The 12546-nt window shown below is 31.6% G+C and overlaps 1 pseudogene; it reads left to right on the forward strand.

The window, feature by feature from the left end:
* LOC142629220 (putative inactive purple acid phosphatase 9) overlaps positions 1–4371 on the forward strand; it is an 87175-nt pseudogene extending 82804 nt beyond the window's left edge.
* Positions 4372–12546: the final 8175 nt, after the last annotated feature.

Here is a 12546-nt window from a genome sequence, read left to right on the forward strand (position 1 = left end):
TACACTTAGTTATCAATTATGCAATCTACATCAAACAATTATTATATAGTCCAAAATTTTAAGATTATAACTTTCCAAGTTTTTGAAATTTTCAAACATTAACCAAAAGACTTTGGAAGTGGCTGATAATTGTGGTTATGGTCTCCTGTTGGGTTGAACCAGTTACAGTCCATTTTTATTTTTATTTTATTTGAGTAAAAGTATTGGTTGATGTAAAACTAAAGATTGCTACACATTTGGTAATTGCCATACACTTAGTTATCAATTGTGCAAACTACATCAAAAAATTATTATATAGTCCAAAATTTTAAGATTATAACTTTCCAAGTTCTTGAAATTTTCAAACAATAACCAAAAGACTTTGGAAGTTTTAAATGATGAAAAAGACTTGGTGAGATGTTAACAAGATTAAAGACTTCTAATGGTGTCATTTGTTTTCATGATTAAAGTTATCTAGCGTATCAATGACTTAAAAAAAAAAAAAAAAAAAAAAAAAAAAAGCTGCAATTATTTTCTCCCACAAAAAATTTTAAGAGATAAGGCTACTAATTAAACTTTTCTTATTTGTTATTTTGGAAAACTCTATCTTCCCCATAAGTCCTCTCCCTTTAGTAAATTATTAAACTATTACAAATGTATGTATGCATATTTAGAAAAAGCTAGTCCATGTTACGAAAGAGCAATCCAAAAATTCATGACTATACCATTACTAAATTGGACCCTCTAGACGTTATCATTTTATGTTCAACTTTTATTTAAGATTTTTTTTTTTTTGCTGAGATTATTAAGAAATTTTCTGCTATTATCTTAGATACAATATTCTCCTAAGGGTGTTTTTCATAAGTGCTTCCACTCTGGTAATGTAAACTTCCCTTTAAACCAATTGCTTACTGGCTATTTGTATTTGTGCATTTGGCATGTGCGTAAATTATAATGCTTTAATTAATAATTATGACAAGAGGATGCCGTTGTCTTATTTGCTGGGTCCTTGACAATATGCTAAATGTGTAGCATAAATTTCATAATAATAAGTTAATTATTTCCATAAACTGATGGTCCTAAATAGACAAAGATGTTTCCTAAAAAGGAAAAGAAAAAAAAAATATATATATATATACATAATATATATATTAATAAAATTTTATTCACTACAGGTATCGGACTGAGTGAATTGAAATCTAAAGTATTTTTTTTATGGGATTATTGTTATTTTTGAAAAATAGTAGATAGGATTATTATGATACTTGATTAATTATAAGAAGTTTTTTATATATACCTAATTCGGATAACCTGATTTTCTGACTTTCTAATGGCGTTTCCCTTAAAAAAAATGGACTTCTAATGATGTCACACGTGTTCAAGGTTAAAGGAATCTAGCATATGAATGATATAAAACCTATTCAGATAACATGATTGCTACATATTAATTGGTTTCTACAAAATTTGTTTATAAATCTACAATTTGCACCAAACAATTCTTCTATAGTCCAAAATTCCAAGACTACAACAAACAAAGGAAAAAAAATTCCAAGACTTGAATTTTCAAGGTCTTTGGATGTTCCATAAAATGATCAAAGACTTGTCAAAACTTGAAACTCTAACATAATTAAAGTCTTCTAATGTCTTCTAATGGTGTTTACCTCAACAACAAAAAAGGACTTGTAATAGTATCACACGTTTTCAAGGTTGAAGGAATGGGAAAATTATTAGGTACTCTCGAAGTACCATAAATGCGCACTCCTTCTTTTCACATGAATGGTGGGATCCACCATGAATTTAATTAGTGGGACCCACCATTCATGTGAAAGGAGGGAGTACGCATTTATAATACTCCGGGAGTACACAATAATTTTCCGAAGGAATGTGACATATGAATGACATAAAACTTATTTAGATAACATGATTATTGCATGTTAATCAGTTTCCACATATTTTGTCTATAACTCTACAATATGCGTCAAACAATTCTTATATGGTCCAAAATTCGAAAACTATAGCAAACAAAGAAAAAAAGCATATTTGCCGAGATCCATGGTTACAAGAAGTGCTTTTTAAACTACTGGATCGATTGTTTGTTCATATGTCATTTGATATCTAATTAGCTGTATGATTAAACTCATATGATAAACTATTTTTGCCGAGATCGCATGGTTTGAAGTTTACTCTAGGCTTAACGCCATATATTTTGTTCATAGTTGGGCCAAGCTCCAAAAAAAAAAAAAAAAAAAAAACATCTAGTATGAGTGAAAAAATTATTTAAACTTAAAGTATATTTGGCATCAGTTTCAGCTTTTAATTTTTAGTTTTTATGTACAGTTTTTTAAAACCTCACTTTTTCAGTTTTTTCTCACTTTTTCAAAATTTTTCAAGGTAAAAATATACTTTAGATATTTTCAGCAAAAAGCGAGATAAGTTGTTCTCAAACAAATACTTATATCTTCCGTTTAGAAATAGCTTATTTAGCTAAAATTGAAAACTTTTAACTGAAAATGTAGAAAATATATATATATATATATATATAAAATATTTAAAAAAATAAAGTTAAAAGCTAGTTGAATGGTATAGTGGAACCCATGAATAATACCAAAAAGTATAATAAGACTCATGAATAATACCAAAAAAAAGCTAAAAACACAAATAAGTTGAACTTTTCATCACATCCCAAACAAACTCTTGAAGTCTTTTTTTTTTTTAGTAAACAATAACACTTATTACAACACATACAAAAATAGTAATAATAATGTTTTAAAACGGATTTATAATACCTTACATAACCAGAGTACAACTACAAAATGGCCTAACTTTTGTAGCTGTAGACTGGGGTTATAAAGTGGACACTAAACACACACAACCAATATGGGATAAAACATTCTTTTTTTTTTTAGTAAACAGTAATACTTATTAAAATACACACGAAAATAGTAATAATAGTGTTTTAAATTAGGCTTATAATACATCACATAACCAGAGTACAACTACAAAAGGGCCTAATCTTTGTAGTTATAGATTGAGAAACTCTTAAAGTCACTTTATTACAAAAAATTAAGTCACGTTACACCCAAAAATTTTGTGACCAAGGTTTTGTTGTTGTATAGTATGAAAAGACAATAATGTTATCTATGACATGTTGGAAGTGATGCTGGTGGTTGGAGTTCAATTCACAGCTTTGTGTCAAGGAATGACGACTCTGACGAAACAATAGCTTTCCCGTTTGGTGACATGGGAACTGCAACACCATACTCTACGTTTTTCCATACACAAGAGGAAAGCATAGCGACCATGAAGTGGATACACCGTGATATTGAGGTTTTTGGTGAAAAGCCAGCGTTTAATTCACATATTGGGGACATCAGCTATGCAAGAGGATATTCATGGTTGGGATCATTTTTTTACTCAGATCGAGCCTGTTGCATCCAAGTAGCATACCATGTGTGCATTGGTAATCATGAGTATGACTGGCCTTCACAGCCTTGGAGACCTGAGTGGTCTGTGGGAATTTATGGAAAGGATAGGGGTGGTGAATGCGGCGTACCCTTCAGCTTTAGGTTCAGAATGCCTGGAAACTCTTTAGAGCCAACTGGAACCGGAGCCCCGGACACTAGGAACCTTTACTACTCATTTGATATGGGGGCAGTACATTTTGTATACATATCAACTGAGACCAATATAGTTTTTTAAAGCATGATTTGGAGTCAGTTAATAGAAACAAAACCCCTTTTGTGGTAGTTCAAGGGCACCGGCCGATGTATACAACAAGCAATGAAACTAGAGAAGCCCCATTGAGAGAGAAGATGCTTGAGCACTTGGAACCTTTGTTTGTGAAAAACAAGGTCACCCTTGCATTGTGGGGTCATGTCCATAGATATGGGAAGTTTTGTCCAATGAATAACTTCACTTGTGGAAGCAAGGGCTTGGATGGGGTGGATTGGGAGGCATTTCCAGTCCATATTGTAATTGGGATGGCAGGACAGGACAGGCAACCCATCTGGGAGCCTAGACCTGACTGCCCGAATGATCCAATTTTCCCACAAACAAAGCGCTCTTTGTACCGTGGGAGTGAGTTTGGGTACACTAGATTGGTTGCTACAAAGGAGAAGCTTCAGCTTTCCTATGTAGGGAACCATGATGGAGAAGTGCATGATATGGTGGAGATTCTAGCATCTGGACAAGTTCTCAGTGGCAGTGGAGCTAGTGCTTTTGATGGTGCTGGTGCCAGGGGCAAGGCGGCTCAGTCCATTGTTGGTTGAGGGAGCGATCGTGTTAGTGCTTGTGGCTTTTGTAAGCTAGGTTCTCGGTTTCATTTCCCGTTCCCGGAAAGAGGCTACTTCAAAAAATAGCTGGACTCCCGTGAAGATGACAAAAGATGTTTGAACTTGAAATTGCATTGAAGCACATTGTTTAGTTTCCAAAATCTGGTTCATCTGTATTTCTGAAGTAACTGCAATTATGCAGTTTTCCTTATGTAATTTATGCTATTTAACACTGTATAAAGGGTTTTATATAGTTGAAAGTCATATCCTTTGTCAAATAAATGTTCAATTGTCATGGAATAATTTATTGATGCATGAATATGATCTTATCTTACCATTTTGTGCCATTGGAGGAAGTAGTGTTGTATTTCTGTTGATTAATTCTGTGAGTACTCTTATATGGAGAAAAGATATATTATTTTCATATTGGAGATGAGCATCTCTAATTGAGGAACTGTGGTAACTCCCCTGAATTCCAGATCTTACACTGTGAGTTGATTCCCCTCATTTTTAGGATAATCCATATGAGCAAACTGCAATATCCTTAATAGAGAAAATCCCAGAATCTGCATGTTAAAATCCTTCTTCATTTTCATTGTTTATTTATTTATTTTTTTATTTTATACCTTTTCCTTTTCTTTTACTGAGATAATTTAGGATTACTCTACGAACATCATCCTCCTCGCTCCCAAAATCCAGTTATTCTTCTTGAAGTGCCTTCCAATTATTTTTTTTCCTATCATTGTAAATTGAATGGCTAGGAGAATTATGGATGCAATTCTTGCTTCTTCGATAGGGGGTTTATAATACAAGAAAAAGACACCGAGCACAACCACAGCACAAACCTGAGCACGTTTGAAATAATATGTATTAATTTCTTAGGAGATAAGTAGTTTGTAGGCATTCAAGTGGTCCTTTAGGCTTATAGAACATCATATGCTTGTAACTTTATTTAATTATTTCCTTGTGTTCTTATTTCAATCAAGTATTTAAGTTTGATGCAATGATTAGTGGTTGGGACCCTTTTTTTCTTATTTTCATGGTTTTAGAAACATGTTGCTTTGTTTGGTAATCAAATGTTGAAACAATCTTCAGCTTCACTACATGACGTAGTAAAAGCATGATTATTTTTTCTTTCTTTCTTTCGTTTTATTGCTATAAGAAACATGATATTCTTTCTTTTTCTCTATCCCTTTTTTCTAAAGGTTGGCTAAGTATCCTAACCAAACTGATAGGTACAGGTGCTCCGAGAAAGTGGAATGGTATGCTACTAACTAAACTAAAGTTCACTGTTAGTTATTTAATCCAAATTAACTGTTCTGGACCAAATTACTTGCGTTTTTGAAATGGAACTGGGTTTGCTTTATGTTACATTTACAACATTCATAAATGACTCTTTTTTGTTTTTTTTGTTGAGATTATTCATAAATGACTCATTAATTTTGGATTTGGAACAGTTCTATTTAATCAACAAATGGGGGGTTTTGTTTTGTTTTGTGTGTGGCATTTATAGAAATAAATAGAGGAATTAACAATTAAGGGAATCCTAGTATATAAAAAAGTATTTCAGGGCCTTTTAGTGGCAGTTAAAAAACAAATATTTTTAGCAATGCTATCAACATAATTTTTTTTTTTTTGGCCAAAGGACTTGTAGCTGAATTGACACCTCCCCATGTACAAAGTGTTTAGTGGTTCAGGGGGGAAACAGTTCGAGGTGCGGGATTAGCAACATGTTGTAATTATCTCTTAAAAATATATAATTTTTTTTTTTTTACAACTTACTAAGGTGATAAACTATGATTGAAACAACATTTTTTTTAAACAAGCCAATAATTGTACCACTTTATTTATTTATTTATTTACAGATATACACTAAGTGTATATGTATATGTGTATGAAACTCTCTCCTATAGACTTAAACTCTGACCCTTACTCCCACACCTCACAAGCACTTATATTTATGGAGTGACTATCGAACCAAGAGTCTACATCAATCAAAAGTCATCTCGCCAAGAATCTAATAACTCAACTAGTTAGCATATACCATCTCAAAAAAAAAAAAAAACTAGCTGGCATATGCTTTAGTAACATATTATGTCGTCAAGAATTACAAAATTTTTTATATTATACTTATTTCTCTCAAATGCAGCACATTGCAGTTGGCTAGTTACATGGCATATTAAGGTTAACAATAGTCTAAATACACAAATTTTCATACCTTTTTTCACACTTTTCAGGTGGCATATTATAATTTTTATTATTAAACTTAAAATAAAATTGGAATTTATTTTGTAAATAATGCTGCACTAATCACATCTTAACAAGTCATGAAAAAAATATGTTTCTAGCATTGCTTCCAAGTAAATCACCAGATAATGTGGCCCTCACATAACACCATTCAAACAAAAAAACAAAAAAAAAAAGGCCCAGGTCCAAGTCATGCATTTCAGCCAAAAATCCAGAGGTCCCAAAAGACTAAAGGGCCAAAGCCCATTGAGTAAACACTTTCATACTATTTAAAAGTCCAAGTGCACTTTTTATGGTAGAAATATAAATGGAAATGTGCATGATAAAATTCCAACCCTAGTATTAGCTGCTGCTGCCCAGAAATAAGAGTCAGACAAGGGGGCTGCTTGACCATAGGATACCTTCACCACACCTCTGTTTCCTCTATATATTCCATCGGAACTAACTAATCCAAACTCCAAAGTAATTACTTCCACTTCCACCACTTTTGTTTAACAACCATAAATTGGTCCCAATCCTAGACACTCTCAGTCTCGGAGTATCCCAACCTAACTTAGCCCCTCGTTTAAATCTTTCCCATTTCACACCCTAGATTACAATTCATGACCCTCAATCATATCACAGATTATCAACTTTTTTGAGTTCCAATCTTTCACCAAGACTTCAATCAATTAAGCTTAATAACAAAAAACTTGCAGAGTCATCATTTGGGTGACAATAGTACGACATAGATAGATGAATACCTAAAATTTTTCAAGTTAAAATTCTGGGATTCCTAAGTTTTCTGAAAATTTAAGAGAAACCCATCTGGGTATACATGTATGTAAATGGAAATTCTATTTCATCAAGAAAGAAAAAAAAAAGGAAATTCTATGCAATCAGTGGCAATAAAAGAGGGTGAGAGAGATAGAAAGCACACCTTTGAAGGAAACAAGGGTTGCTGAAGAAGTTAAACAATCTGTGCCATTGAAGAAGGGGGGGAACGCCGTGTGTTTGATTGTGTTTGTGAGAGAGAATGTGAGAGTGAATTTGGCAAAGAAAAGTGTCTAGGAATCCAGTCTTTTGACCTTTTATTGCACACGTGGCACTGCTTATGTGACTTTTATCCATTTCTTTTCCTGATTGGATGTGAATTTCAGTTTTGTTACTCAAAATTAAATTAATACTACCATTTTCTATGGGAGGTATATTCTTTATTATTCTATATAAATGCAGGAATCTTAGGCCAATTTGAAAAAAATCCCAATTCATTCATACTATTCTCGCCTACTCAAAATCTAAGGTACTTTCTTCATAGAACTCATTCAAAGTAGGGACTTTCTTCTCTTGGGTCCACGATGGTGAATACTCAATAGGAAATTTTTTATCACTACCATAGACACAGACTTGCGATATTCATCTCATATATCTTGAAATCTCCCTCCATGTATGTAATAATCTTATTATAACTATTCTTGTTCCTCTTAAATCACATCCTACATACTCCCTTACATGGAATTTTCCCTTTAGCATTTGTATTAGCTCCTTAGCTTATCATTTTCTTATCACTTTCATACTACCCAAGGCATACTTTTGTTACCTCTTTTTGAAATTCCTATGAAAATTGTGTTCATAACCATATAATTTACCCATGTCTCGAATTTTATTTGCCACTCTAACCCATAAGCACAATTTTGTGCTCGATGCAATGCCATTAAACATTTTGACACCTACTCCTCGATTATCCTTGGACATAACTAATTTTTGACAAAGTTTGAGAAAATCAACATAATGGTCTAGCTGTTAATAATAGTAAAATAATATTATAAATTTTGAAAAAATTTCCTTGATCAATACTTCTGGAATAGAACAAAGTTTTTTACAATAGACTTAATCCTAAGGGTACGTTTGGTACATTGTGATGATTATTACATGAGAATATGAATAAGTATTATAAGGAATACATTAAGTTGGAATGTAATAAGTATTACTATTCATTAATTTGGTGACCATTTAAGTATAGAATCCTGAATATATATGCATCCACAATTTAGTAGAGTATAAAAAGAAGGTATAATTAAATCATTTTTAAGTCAAATTTCCTAAAATGCTCTTATTTTTGGGTGTTCAAAATAGAGCTAATAATTAACAACAAGGAAAATTTATTTTCTTTCCTTTTGAAGATGTGGCAACTAATGGTTAGGGGTGGCAAAATTTGACACGACCTGCGAACCCGACACGACACGACACGAAATTAGCAAGTTATGGGTTGAGGCTTAACGGGTTCATGTCATATTCGGATTGACACGACTAACCCGTTTAATAAATGGGTTGGGTTAGTGTTGAACACATAGAACCCGTTTGACCTGTTTAATTAAATGATATTTTACCAATATACCCTTCAAACTCTAGGTATATAAACTTATTAGTTGTTGTGATTTATTTTCTTTGACATATTGTGATTGATTATTTGTGATATTGGGATATGCTTTAATTTTGAATGATTATTTGTGATGCAGTTACTCGTTAGTTCTGAATTTTATATTAAAAATATTTATTTGTTTGTTTTTTCATTATTTTTTATTTTTTATTTTGATAAAATCTGATAAACAGGTCGACACGACTGACCCGTTTAATAAATGGGTCGTGTTAGGGTTGAGGAATTTTGACCCGTTTAATAAACATGTCGGGTTAGTGTTAACCTATGTAGTCGAATACTCATGACTTGACACGACACGAACCCGACACGCGAACACGAATTGCCACCCCTACTAATGGTTTTTAAAGAAATTTTTTTATAAGTTATTACATAAGGTGAAGGAATAAATATTCAGTACTTTGAATAAGGAATAGTTATTCCTCATTTTGAAAAATAGCTATTCGAATAACTATTCATTGTAATAAAAACATAACTAAACAACCGAATAGTTATACCATAAGAATATCTATTACATTACAGTGTTTATTACAGTCTACCAAACGTGTCCTAAATTTACTACTATCTCATGCACTCCAATTAATTAAAGCTTCAATGCTCCTCATACATTAATAGCAAACCATTGGAGATATTGTGAAAAACCAACACAATAAGACTTCATATTTAGCTATTGCTCAACACGAATTTAAATTTGAACGACTCGGAGTTTAGTTCAATTTAATTTTAACACAAACTGCTACCTTTAGGTAAAAATAAGACTTCTTTCTTATTATAAAAATAAAAAAAATAAAAAAAAAAAAGAAGAAGAAGAAAAAGATACACATTTTTTTTATAGAAAAAACAACTAGCCATAAGCTAAATTCTCATTGGTCGTTAAGATAAATTACACAGGAATGGGTATGATTGACATAACCTGATCAAAAGATAATATATATTCACATAAAATGAAACCCAAAATTGGGTCATGTAGCCACACCAATCATTTATTCTTTTTATGCTAGCTATACCACAATAGCAAATATAAAATATATGCCAAAAATTCTTGTAATTCAATGACATCCATTGATCTTCTTTACAAGGAGAACTGAGGTTCATAATTTTAAACTTTCACCTCCTTCTTTCATTTCAATAAAACAAATCTCTGCTCGCCATTTATTTATAACAATTGAATTATTAAAATAAAATAAAATAAAAAAACCCCACGAGAAAAGATATATGTTATGTCTACAACATTTTCACAACACTTTTACATCAAATACTAAGTAATAAGTTGTTATTGGTTATTACGGATGGACAAAAAAGTAATTTAGGTTTTACATCAAATACTAAGTAATAAGTTGTTATTGGTTATTACGGATGGACAAAAAAGTAATTTAGGTTGTAAATTCAAATTATAACTAATAATAACTTACTACTTATGATTTGTTGTGAAAATATTGTGAAAGATGAAATTGTTGTAAATGTAACACTCCTATTATAATAGTAATGAATCCTTCATTTTTCTATCATCAACCTATACCACCACAAGCTGATCCACAAGCACCTCCATGAGGTCGATGTCCATCATCAGGTTTTTCGATCCAAGCTTTATCTTCACCACAAGCAAATATGACCATTGATATAATTGGGATGGACATGATAATCATGCCCAACAAAAGTAGGCCACTCGAGCTCCCCAACAAAACACCTGCATCAGCAAGAACACCCAAACCTCTAGCCATTTTTTCGTTTCTTGTTCTCTATTGCTTATTAGCTGTGGAAGTTTTAACCTGTATATATAGTACCGCAACATTTCATACGTCATCAAGTACGAAACTTGAAAGATCAGTGTAGTACAAATTGTATTTTAGCTAGTTTTCAACACTGGCGCCTTACTTGTATGTGGGAGTGGTCCCCTCACTTGTAAAAAAAAAATTATACATGCAAAAAAAATTATATAAATAATTATTTTAAACTAATATGTTCTGTGACTACCCTGACTTAAAAAAAATGTGTATATATATATACTTTTAAAGAATATATTATATACTAAATTAATCTATTTTGGTCACCCTAATAAAAATGTTGAACAACTTTACTTGAGAATAATAAGAATTTGAGTTCAATAAATAGTTTCTAAGAGTTAGGCCCTTTTGGATATACACTATTATCTGTTTCTTTAAGACCTTCTCCCCTCTCCCTGTATGTATGTTAAAAATACTTAGTTTACTCAAAAGAAAAAGCAGTGGTTAATCCCACAATGGAAAAATGAGTGTGAATTATAGAGATTTAAAACATGTATTGTATATCTAAGAGTTAAACCCTTTTGGATATACATCACTATCAGTTTCTTTAAAACATTCTCTCATCTCTCCGTGTGTGTATGTTAAAGATACTTAGTATTCTAAAACAAAATTCAATAAATATAACAGTAATGCTAAGCTGTTACTAATTCTAATTCCGATCCAATATTGACATGTTTTACCCAGCAATAACAGACAAACAACTTGTTACATAAGATCTGTTATGAAATTGTTGTGGTCACTTTATTATTCTCATATCAGCATTTTCAATTTGCATTTTATCTTTTATTAGTCTATTTTTTGTTTTTTATTCTCTTTGTTAGTATAAAAAATTGTAATATTTCATGTATTTACGTATATTTTTTATGACGTTGATATATTCAAATTGTCTTTTTATTAAATTTTGTATAATTTAAGTTTCTTAATTACCATCCTAAAAAATTTTTTTAAAGTCACCACTGGTTTTCAAAGCTTTTATTTATTTATTTTTAAGACAAGAAAAAATTGCTTCACAATAGACTAAAGAATGGAGTAAACACCACATGAATATTGTTAAAAATCAAGCACTGTCTCTCTCTAGAAGTTTCAAATGTTTCTCCTTCAGTGTTCGTTTGGAAACAGTTTATTTAGCTGAAACTAAAAACTTTTTACTGAAAGTGTAGAAAAAAAAAGTTAAAAAATAAGCTGAATAGTACACTGTAACCTATGAATAATATCAAAAAGTGCAGTGAAACTCATGAATAGTAGCAAAAATAAGCTAAAATTAACAATAAGCTACAACTTTAAGCACTTCCCAAATGCACACTTAGTGTCCGTTTAGTACAGCTCATTTAGCTGAAACTGAAAACTTCTTACTGAAAGTGTAGAAAAAAAAAAGTTGGATAGTACACTGTGACTTATTAATAGTATCAAAAAGTATAATATGACTTACGAATAATAGCAAAAACAAGCTGAAAGTGGAGATAAGCGGAAAAATGAAGCTCATCCCAAACACACATTTAATCTCTCCATTCAGAATTCTCTAGAGTTTACTTGCATAATTTAATTTCAACCACGTGTTTATAAAATAGCCTAGAAGCTCGTAGGAAAATACTTGCTGATAGAAAGGTTTAGAGATTTCAAAGTCGGTTTGCTAACCAACTTATAGAGTCTGTTTGGATACCGCTTGTTACTGAAAATTAAAAAATGAAAACACTATAGGAAAATAATTTTTAAATGTGTGAATAGTACGTACCGTGAGACCCATTTTTAATGAAAATTTTACTGAAAAAAGAGGTTTATAGGTCCCGTGAATAGTGCACGGGACCCACTGACAAATGCACTTTTTAGTCTTGGGCGTGATATTTTAGCT

Source organism: Castanea sativa, chromosome 3, assembly GCF_040712315.1.
Source record: "Castanea sativa cultivar Marrone di Chiusa Pesio chromosome 3, ASM4071231v1".
Lineage (NCBI taxonomy): Eukaryota > Viridiplantae > Streptophyta > Magnoliopsida > Fagales > Fagaceae > Castanea > Castanea sativa.